Source organism: Mirounga leonina, unplaced genomic scaffold (genome assembly GCF_011800145.1).
Source record: "Mirounga leonina isolate KUSES-001 unplaced genomic scaffold, KU_Mleo_1.0 Mir_82, whole genome shotgun sequence".
Classification (NCBI taxonomy): Eukaryota; Metazoa; Chordata; class Mammalia; order Carnivora; family Phocidae; genus Mirounga; species Mirounga leonina.
The window spans coordinates 22,135,609-22,146,682 of NW_023270825.1; positions in this window are offsets into that span (position 1 = coordinate 22,135,609).

The window sequence follows — 11,074 nt, forward strand, 5'->3', positions numbered from 1 at the left end:
CTATGCCAAACCCAATGAACAATTCCCAATTCTTGGCAGCATCTGACACAGTTGATGAATCCCTTGTTCTTAAGACACTTTATCTGCTAGATCACTATACTCTCCTGAGTTTTCTTCTACTTGTACTTGTGGCTGTTCTTTTTCAGTTTCTTTTGCTTGATTCTCCTTCTTCCTGACCTCTAAAATTGGACTTCCTCAGGACTGTCATCAGCTCTCTTCTGTTTTCTATCAATATTCTGTTTATAGTTGAGCTCATTGGTCCCAATGTTTTAAACATCTTCTATATGCTGATTCCTCCTAGGGAAATACAAAATGATTGTTGGATTGTGCTGAGTCCTACTTGAGGTTTTCCATCACAAATTCAGAATGTCCCCGTTAGAACATTGAATGTTTTTCTTCAGCCATACTGAGAGGCTGAAGAAAGGGTTTAAGAGCCAGGTTTAAACAGAGTTAGAGTTTATCATGTAAAAATTACATGGATGGTGGTAGGCAAAATTTTAAAGATGTCCCTCCAAGATCCCATCCTCTAGTTATTCCATCAGACACTAATCTAGGTCCTACTATAAAGGGACTTTGAAGATGTAAGGTTATTAATCAGCTGACTTTAAGATAAGGAGGTTATCCTGCATTATCCAGGTGGACTCAATGTAATCACATGAACCATTAAAAGCAAAGAGGCAGAAGAAGAGATCAGAGAAATTCAAAGTATGAGAAGTATTCAACAGAACTTGGCTCTGAAATGTAGTGGTCCACATGCAAGGACCAGACAGTGTCCTCTAGGGGCTAAGGGTGGCTCCCAGCCAACAGCCAGCAAAGAAATGGGACCTCAGTCCTGCAACTGCATGGAACTGGGTTTGGCCAACAACGTAAATGAGCTTAGAAGTGGATGATTCCTCAGAGGCTCCAGGTAAGAGCCCACCAGGCTCTGACCTATAGAATTGTGAGATAAACAAATGAGTGTTGTTTCAAACCACTACATTTGTAGTGACTTGTTGTGGCACCAATAAAAACTCATCCATAGGTAGCAAAGTTCAAGTTGTTGAAAAAATATGCAAAGGAGTGGTAATTAGTAATGGACTGTAGAATCCTACCTAGCAAGGTAAGGAAGGAAGAAGTAGGAAGATTGGAATTTTAAGAAAAGTGGATAAAATTCTTGAGGAACTGGAGAATTATTGGACCCAGTGCTAAAGGAAGTAAGCTGAAAAGATATAGGATCCAAAATATGGCTGTAAGAGGGGATGGTAGAGATGGGATAAAAGACAAGATTGTTGGAAGAGGTAAGGAGAATTTATTGTTAGAAGCCAGGATAGTGGATGGATTATCTGTATGTGTGGTAAAACCCGATAACATAGTGACAGGTATAGTAGTAGAGGAAAACCTATTGAATGAGGCAAGTGCTAAAGTCTCATGTGAAGGGTAAGGAAAAAGCAGGGTATTGATGCATGATTGTGTTATGAAGGGATGTAGGCAGTATAGTCTTATTACATTTGCTTCAGAGAACATTGGATTTGGGGATGGTGAGAGAAGAAATAATTTAGACACAGTAAGAAAGAACAAGAAAGACAATTATCCTACCACAAAGCCCTTTACTACATAGGGTGGTAAAAAAACAAAACAACTATCACAGGAAAGAGCTTTAGGAAACGATTTTCCTTTAGAGAAAGAAGGTGAGAAGATTGCTTAGAAAATAGTGGGGTTTTTTTGTTTGTTTTGTTTTGTTTTTTTCTGATCATGACCATGAATTGCAAAGGGAAAAATAGAAGAGTTCGGTGCTTTGCTGGGGCAGGGGTGGTAGTCATGGTAAGAGATGAGAGCTTGAGTTAAATTCAGGGTTATATAGAAACATAGGGGAATAGGAGTTCTTAGTAATGGATATCATATAGGTCTTGGACCTCTTGTGGAGATAAAATGTTTGGCAGTCTTTTTGGAGAAGGAAAGCCATTAATTATTATTATTATTTTTTAAGTAGGTTCCATGTCCAGTGTGGATGGAGCCCAATGGGGGGCTTGAACTCACAATCCTGAGATCAAGACCTGATCTGAGATCAAGAGTCAGACATTTAACCAACTGAGACAGCCAGGTCCCCCAGTAGGCCATTAATTCTGATTTTACCTCCCTTCTTCGGGATTGATTTTTTTTTAGGAAATGGGGCTGAGCTGGTAGTAGTACAAGGGTAGAAATTAGTGGTCTTATTAGGTGCATGAGAAGTTTTCTGGACTTCCTTAAATCCTGATGTTTACGTTTAATAAAACTGAGGCAAAGAGAGATTGAATAAATCTCCTTAGTTTCATCAGCAAGCAAGTAGGAAAAGCTGGATACTCGAGCAATTGGACTCCAAAGCAGAGTTCTAACTCTTGTGCTAGAGGCATTCAGGGATGCTTGTTGACTAAACGAATGGATGCAGAGAAACATGTTATTTGGGAAGATGCCTTTCTGGGGGTTAGGGTGATGTCAGTTTGCTAAAGACCCAACACAAGTGAGAGGCAGACCTGGGGATATGGGACTTCCAAGACTACATCATCATAATGCCATGTTTTTCTATCTTGTGCTCTCTCTTAGGACATTGTCCTAGAAACCCAGTCACCATTCTATGAGGAAGCCCAATCTGCACAGAGAGAAAAGGAGGCCACAGGCCCTCAGACTCAGCTATCTATCCTTGGATAAATAGCACCAACTTGCCATCCATGGAAATGAGCCATCTTGGATATGGATCCCTAACCCTAAATTGTGCTCCCCAAATGATGCCTTATGGGGCAAACACAAGCCTTTCCTTTTGAGTCTTGCTCAGATTGCATGAGCAAAATAAAGAACTGTTGTTATTTTAAGCCACAAAATTTAGGAGTTTGTAATACAGCAATAAATAACTGGAACATTCATATACCAAGCTACCCGATGTCCCTGAGCCTTTGTTTCCCTAGCTGTAAAGTGAGGATCAGATTATCAGGCCAGAGGATTGTCATACAGGTTCACAAAATGGAAATATACATATTGTGGTACAAGTAGTTACTCAAAGTTGCCTTTCTCATCATCCCTCTGTAGCCTCCCAGATTAGACAAAGCAACCAGAAGTGTTTTATATGTACATAAGTAGGCAAAAATATGAAAGGAATTAGAAAGCCTACTCTATCTGCTGATTCTCATTGCCAGAATAGCTCAACCTTTACTTCATTTGGGTCTCTGCTCAAATGCCATTTTCCTAAAGAGGTTCATCTGGGTTCCCCTCTATAATAAAGCAGCACATATAGACTCTCCATCTTGTCCCTTTCTACACATTAATATTCATTATTCTTCTTCATAGTGCAAATCACCTGAATATTACATATTTGTGTGTCTATTATACTCTCTCACTCCACTGACATGGAAACTCCATGAAAGCAGGAATTTTCGCTTATGCCCCACTCTCTCTGCAGCACCTGGAACAGTGCCTGACCTACAGCAGGAATTCCGTAAATATTTGTTGAGTGGTTCAGTGAATGAATTCTTTCTGGTATAGTCCCTCCTCTGGTTTTAATTTACTTCTTTCAGATGGCATGCAGAAGAACATGTTGAATGGAACATTGGCTTTAAGATTAGAAAGTCAGACAGACTCTAAGAAAGGAAAAGGCAGTCAAATATGCCAATTACTTCAGAAGGGTAATGGCATATTTTGAAATTTGGAGGCTGCTTCATTAAAATTCATTTTGTGCTACATAAAATAAGGAATAGGGAGCCTGACAGAAATGAAACTCAAATAGGCATTCATTTCCTTTATCTTTTTACAAGACAGATCAATTAGTAATTTTATGGTTGAAAAAACTCATTTTTAAATGTTATGTGGGACTTAGTGTAATATCAAATCTGGCCTAATGTCACCTTTATTAAGGAATTGAAAACACTTTTACATCTGTTCATTCCACTAAAAAAAATACTGAGCAGTACATTTTTGCCATCTAAAGTTTATAACGGAGGAGAAAAATGGGCACAGAAATGATCTTGTTGCATAATTAACATCCCAAAAAGTAAAGGCGAATGATCAGCACTGGACTGGAACATTTTGAGCTGCACTTACATTTGTAAACCAAGCTACGGAAACCCTCCCAAACAGGTGTGTTAGAGAGTCCAGATGGCCTCAACGAGAGGCCAGGAAGCCAACACCTTCTGCTGTATTTCTGGCCACTCTCACAGGCTCAGTGGGTTCGGCTGCATTGGTGCCTTGTGCTGGGGGGCGGCCAAGGGGACACACAGGTGGTGCCGGATGAGAAACAGGGTTTCCAACAAGAGACTGCTGTGCTGCCGGAGAATTGCCTCCCTTTCCACTACCGGTTTATAAAACTAAGATCCAAGTCATTTATGGCTGGTAGAGATCCTAGACACTTTTAGATAAGAGCGCATAGGTGTTATTTAATCTCAATATCCTAACTCAGGCAATTACATTATGCCACCTGAAATTTTCCCTGCGGGTTCAATCAAATCTGGTATTTGCCTTTGCTCTTCAGTCCTGTGTACAGTTGTTGTGCTATTAAGCAGCTGCTGAGCACCACTCTATACAACACAAACAGTGCATATTCTTTATGAGCTGGATGTTGGGATGAGGATGTGTGATGCTGGCAAGTCTTCATGTGGATCTAGTTCTAGCAGGATGTTTTGCTAATTATAAACAAGAAAACCTTTGGCCCTTTTGATTGCAAACAGAGCCTTGGGAAAGTGATGCTGATTGATTCATTTGGTCCCTTCCAGTGAGAGTAAGGCAGCAAGGGAGTTTTGCAAATCACAAACCTAATGATGGAATCTTTATCTGGTGGAAGGAACCCCATGGAATGATTGTTGTGCAAACAGACCTACTGAGAGGCATAGGCAAAGTACTGTGATGGAGGCCACGCCTTTCTTCTCTCCCTTTAGCTTTTCCACCAACTTTCCTCCATTTAGCATTCCTGTTCTAGAAGAGGCTTACCCATGAATGTGGAACCAATTTAGAGGAATGCTGAAAGGCTCCAATTCTCCAAATACCCACCTTCTCATTCTCATACAGGATTCTGTTGGGTTAAGATTTTGCATTTTCAGAAAGGATCATTAAAATCAGTGTGTTAATTTAGAAAACTAATCACAGGTACATGTGTTATTCCAGCAGTTTTTAAAGAGTTCCCTGGACAAATAGAGCAGAGGAGATTCTCACAGAGGACAAACTCCCAGGGTGTGTCCAGGGCTGTGTCTGATTTCAGGATTACTAGAGGTCCACCCTTCTATCACAAGTAGGGAGCTTCAACGGACAAGTGAGGGAAGGAGGCATTGTTGTAGGAATAATATTCAGTGCATTTTAACTTACATAAAGAGAAATAATTTACTAATACTAGTTCCTTGGCAAAGAAAGCGGATAGCCAAAGTGTCTGTGTGTAAGTCCTTTTATACATCTCTTTTTGTGAATCTATAGTTGCAGAGAGAAATTTAACTTGCTCAACCAATACACTCTCCTGTATAGAAGTCTGAGTTAGTCCTCAAAGTTTTAAAATAAAATCTTTTAAGCATTTCCACCACCCCCCCCGCCCCAATAGACCACTTTTTATCAATATTAACATCTGTTGGAGCATTTTGTGTCACTTAGAATTGGGATGGCTTCATACAACTGAAACCTCAAATGTGGCTTAAACAGAGTTTTCTCACATGACCAGAACTCTAGGGGTGGGCAGTCCATAATTGGGGCAGTTGTTTTAGGAAGTCATCCAAAGCTAGGCTCCTTCTCTCTCCTGGTCTGCCATTCTTAGCCTATGTCTTTTAACTTCATGATTGTAAAATGACTGCTATACTTCAGACACTGCATCTGTATTCCAGCAAGAGGAACAGAGAAGAATAAGCAGCAAAAGATTCATACAGGCTGAGTCTGTCCCTTTTGACAGGAAAACAACATTGTTCTCAAAATCTCTACTGGGAGACCGCCCCTCACTAGACACACCCGGGCCACATAATCGTCTAGTTTCGGGGAAGTGTAAGGTGGAAAGTTCTTTTAATTGGCCTAAACTGTTCATCACTGCTATTCTGAATGAAATAAGAGCTGATAAAGAAGTAAGGGTTATAAATTTAAAAAATCATTATTAATAAGAAATTCAAGTTATGAATAAAAAAGAGGAAAATAGATATTGCAGGTTGACAAGCAGTGGGTGCCACAGATGTCACTAATGAACTTCATAAACTCCATTGGGTATCTTCATTTTCCTTCTTACCATTGACCTTGACGATGTGCAGATGCAAATTGTCTTGAGTATGAACCAACATCTACGGTCCCCAGAAAAATTCCCATCAGCGGTAACTTTACTATGTAAAGGATTTATAGTCTCAGACATACTCCTGACCTTCTTCTGTATGAACCTTAGGCACACAGTATTGAAACTTAACTTCTGTCCACTGTTGGAGAGGAAAATCTCTTCCTCTATCTCTTACATTCAGTCTTGGGGGTCTGTGAATTTACCAAAAGATAGATCAAGAGGAGAAAAGGCACAGAATTTTTAATAGTTACATGCATAGGAGTTCATAGAAAAGTGACAGTCAAGGGGCACCTGGGTGGCTCAGTCATTTAAGCATCTGACTCTTGATTTTGGCTCAGATCATGATCTCAGTGTTGTGAGATGGAGCCCTGCATTGGGCTTCCCACTCAGTGGGGAGTCTGCTGTAGAATCTCTCTCTCCCTCTGCCCCTCCCAGCAACTCACACACACATTCTCTCCTTAAATAAATAAATAAAATCTTAAAAAAAAAAAGAAAGAAAAGTGACAGTCAAAAAAATGGTTAGACTCGGCAGCTTATACACCATTTTAACAAAGGAAGGAAAGTTGGGACTTCAAAGGACAATAAATTATAGGCAAGGGACTAGAAATACACCAGGCAGCTGATGGGAGATAAGAGTTATTTTAGTAAGGTCTGTTTGTACAAACTCACCTTGGTGTTGACTCTCTATCCCAGGTGACAGTCACTCCTCTTCCTGGTAAAATGGGGTCACCTTCACAAAGGGAAATTTATGTTCTGCTTTTAGGCAGATAGCAGGGAGGGCAGAGAACTCTTTCTGCATCTGTTGGTTCTCAATTGCCTTCAACTCAAAGTAATCCTTATGTCAAAATGGCATATTTGGGGGTGGCATATCCTGATCCCCCATCAACACCTATCCACAGGATCCCTCCTGTATTATCATTTGTCGAGCAAAGAAAAGTTGACAATTTTATAGCAAAATTTTATTTATGTCTGTAAGAGTCTGAAGTTGAAAGTCTTTAAGTAGAGGAGTCTTGTATAGGTGTTAAATTAATTATAATAAACCTCACAGTTGGTTGTGGTCCAACAATGTATTGACACTGAAAGCTTGGAACAGATGTACTAGACAGTAAAGTTCGTCCACTGTTCTTTACCATGGGGTTAACACTTCATCCAGTTGACAGAATGAGACCCAGGACACACAATGTTTATGGTTGAGTACGAGAGGCACGGAGAAGAGAAAATGACATGCTGACATTGAGGAAGCTGCTAGGATAAGCAGTCACCAGATGGGAGGACAAAGCTCACCGGAAAGTAGAAGGTAACTTTGAAATCCAACTTAACCTTCTCCCTGAAACCAGGAGGCCAAATTTGCTTCTGCGGGCTAGAGCCAGATGCCCTAATTGTTACCCTATTTGCTTTAAACTGAATCCTTTTAGGTGAGCATTTTTATATTTAACTGAGAAGCATTAGATTTATGAATTATGTTTCAGTGGGCTCTTCAGTTATAAAACATTGTCTTTTTTTTTTTTCTTTTGCCTTGATTTCAAGAGTCAGTAGGTGAAATTATTGACCCAAGATTGGGTCATGTTATGAAATGCAAACTATGGTTGTTAAATTGAATGGAGGGGAGGAATGCACTTGAAAAAATTCAAATTCATTTTCACTTCCCTCTGGTCACTAATGGCCTAGAGAAAGAACTCTTCCAGAAAACACTATGATCAGCATTATGTAAACAGAGCCTTAATCTAGGCTCTCAATGGCCCCTTGGAAGTGTCCTCAGGCCTGACCCACGCCCAGTTTTGGTGGGAAAATGTTATTCTCTACTATTAGGTGTCTGTTTAAAAGCTAATTCTTCTTCCACTGCTACTGAGGAATAGAAGAGTTTCTGAACAGTCTGTTAAAAGGCAATTTAACTAAAACAAAACACAAGATAACTGTTTCCAGTAAAACTGCAGGAAAAAGTCAAGAAAGCAGAGTGAATTTTCTAATATGGAATCTGGCCAAAACAAAGGCTAACTCATTTCCATTGGGTCTTTAATGGCCACAATTTTAGGGCCACTGCCTCTTCCATTAAAATGTCTCTACTATGGTTTTGAACTGTCCCTCCTCAATGTTGCTGAATCCTAACATATTAAATTGGCCATTCTGCTTTCCATGTTTCGTTATATGTGTGGGTTTTTTTTTTTTTTTTTAAGATTTATTTATTTATTTTAGAGTGTGAGAGAGAGCACAAGTGGGGAGAGCGGCAGAGGGAGAGAATCTCGAGCAGACTCCCCTCTGAGCACAGAGCCCAAAACAGGGCTAGATCCCAGGACCCATGAGATCATGACTTGAGTCAAAACCAGGAGTCAGGACGCTTAAACGACTGAGCCATCCAGGCACCCTTCATTGTGTGTGTGTGTGTGCGTGTTTGTGTGTATTTTAAGGTTTTATTTATTTATTTGAGAGAGAGAGCACATGAGAGGGGGGAAGGTCAGAGGGAGAAGCAGACTCCCCACTGAGCAGGGAGGCCGATGCGGGACTCAATCCGTGGCCTCCAGGATCATGACTGGAGCCGAAGGCAGTCGCCCAACCATTAAGTTTATTTATTTTTTTTAAGTAATCTCTACACCCAACGTGGGGTTCAAACTCATGACCCTGAGATCAAGAGTCGCATATTCTTCTGACTGAGCCAGCCAGGTGCCCCCCATGTTTCATTGTTTTATTATTATTATTTATTAACCTCAAAGCTTCCCTTTAAATGTTCACCAGTCCAGCTGACAGACAACAGTCCTGTCTCCATTTTGCTGTTTCTGTTTGCCATAATTTCTCTCATTAGCCTAAAGTACATTTTAATTGAATGAAACCATCAATTTGTATTCAAGTTAGATAAAAACTCATAGCCTTCCTTTATTGTGGTTCACCTTATTAAATGGCCTGTACAAGATATGCTGACCTTGAGTTTGAAACTCTAAATTCAGAGATTTGCAAATTTCTGGGGATCTTGAGGATAGGGTCACAGGACAGAGGGCATCAAGAACTTCTCAATTTTAATAATAATCACAGTAAGATCCTACCTCAGCTGGGCCACATTAACCTGGAAATGGAATGAAATGGAAAACCAGATTGTTTTATAATTGACAGCTTTGTCTCTCAGCAGATGGCTGTAATCTCCTGCATGTGCCAAACACAGACTCAAGGATTTTTGAGTTTGTAGTGAAAACAGAAAGGACAAATATTTATCATAATTACAACATTTTGTGCATTGGATATAGTTTCACAGCCTTTTAATCCTCCTTGATTAGAAAATACAGAGTGATTTTTTTTCCTTGCCGTTTGAAGAAGTTTGTTTACCAACACTTTGAGAAACATTTCAAGTTTTAATAAATATAAAGCTAGGTCATACAGAAATAGAAAACATCTCTCTTTTTAGTTTACTTCCTAGTGAATCTATATGTCCCATTCAGGGAGTTTGAATCAGCACTATAGCCCCCAGTCAGCAACTACAGCACTCAAATTCAAGAAGCATTGTCGTCAACTCTAGATTTATCTGAGGAAATGATCCAGTTTTTAATATTTTTTCTTTCCACTCATTACTGTTGGTTAGTTCTTGTCAAGAAGGTCAGTTGGGGGGGGCGCCTGGGTGGCTCAGTTGGTTAAGCGACTGCCTTCGGCTCAGGTCATGATCCTGGAGTCCCGGGATCAAGTCCCGCATCGGGCTCCCTGCTTGGTGGGGAGTCTGCTTCTCCCTCGGACCCTCCCCCCTCTCATGTGCTCTCTCTCATTCTCTCTCTTTCAAATAAATAAATAAAATCTTTAAAAAAAAAAAAAAAGAAGGTCAGTTGGGGATCTCTGGAGTGATTTACATAATTAGGTTCTCTGTGTAGTTTATGGAAATTACTTTTGGGGCAACTTGACCCGCACCTGATTAATCCCATCAGATTATGTCTACCTCCATTGTTAATAAATCATTAGTCAGCATCTGTATTATGATCATCCTGAAAAGTACTGAGCTATTTCCAGAGAACTGCAAATTGTAACTCAAATGTAAAGTCCTTGGACTGAAGTCAAGGTTTCCCTTCAGTTTTGGAGTAATGGGTGAAAATAATCAGAAACTGCACCAGCAAATGTGAGTTCAAGACACACCTCCTTCACTTTAAGTTTTGGTGCCTTGGGCAAGGCAATTAGCATTTCTTAGACTATTTCCTGACTTGGAAAATGCTAAGCCCTTCAGATTGTTACTTTGAAGGGCACCTGGGAGGCTCAGTCAGTTGGGCATCAATTCTTGGTTTCGGCTCAGGTCATGATCTCAGGGTTGTGAGATTGAGCCCCAAGTATACATCTGGGCTCAGTGTGGAGTCTGCTTGGAATTCTCTCTCCCTCTCCCTCCCCATCCCTTTTCTAAAATAAAAAAATAAATAAAATCTTAAAAAAAACCAAAACAGATTGTTACTTTGACAAATATGTCCAAGTATTATACACATGGCTACCCAGAGTCTTACTTGTAGCCTTTGATTATCACATTGGTGATATTTTGCATAGTACTATTGCCAGATCACACCATGGACTATTAGTGTTCCCCTCACTACTTAAAATAGAGTCATTAATGTCTTTAAACCTAATCAGATTAAAAAGCCAATTCTAGAAGCCCTAGAACCAACGCAGAAAATTCATCCTTAAGATTCTGTTCTTCCAGAACGACTCTCAGTACCAAAATTTGCATTAGTCAGGGTTCTCCAGAGAAACAGAACCAACAGAGAGAGAGAGGCAGATAGAAAGACAAAGAGAGACAGAGACAGAGAAAGAGAGATAGAGACAGTGAGAGAGGAGGTAGAGAGAGGAGGGAGAGGGAAAGAAAGGGAGGGAGATTTATTATAAAGT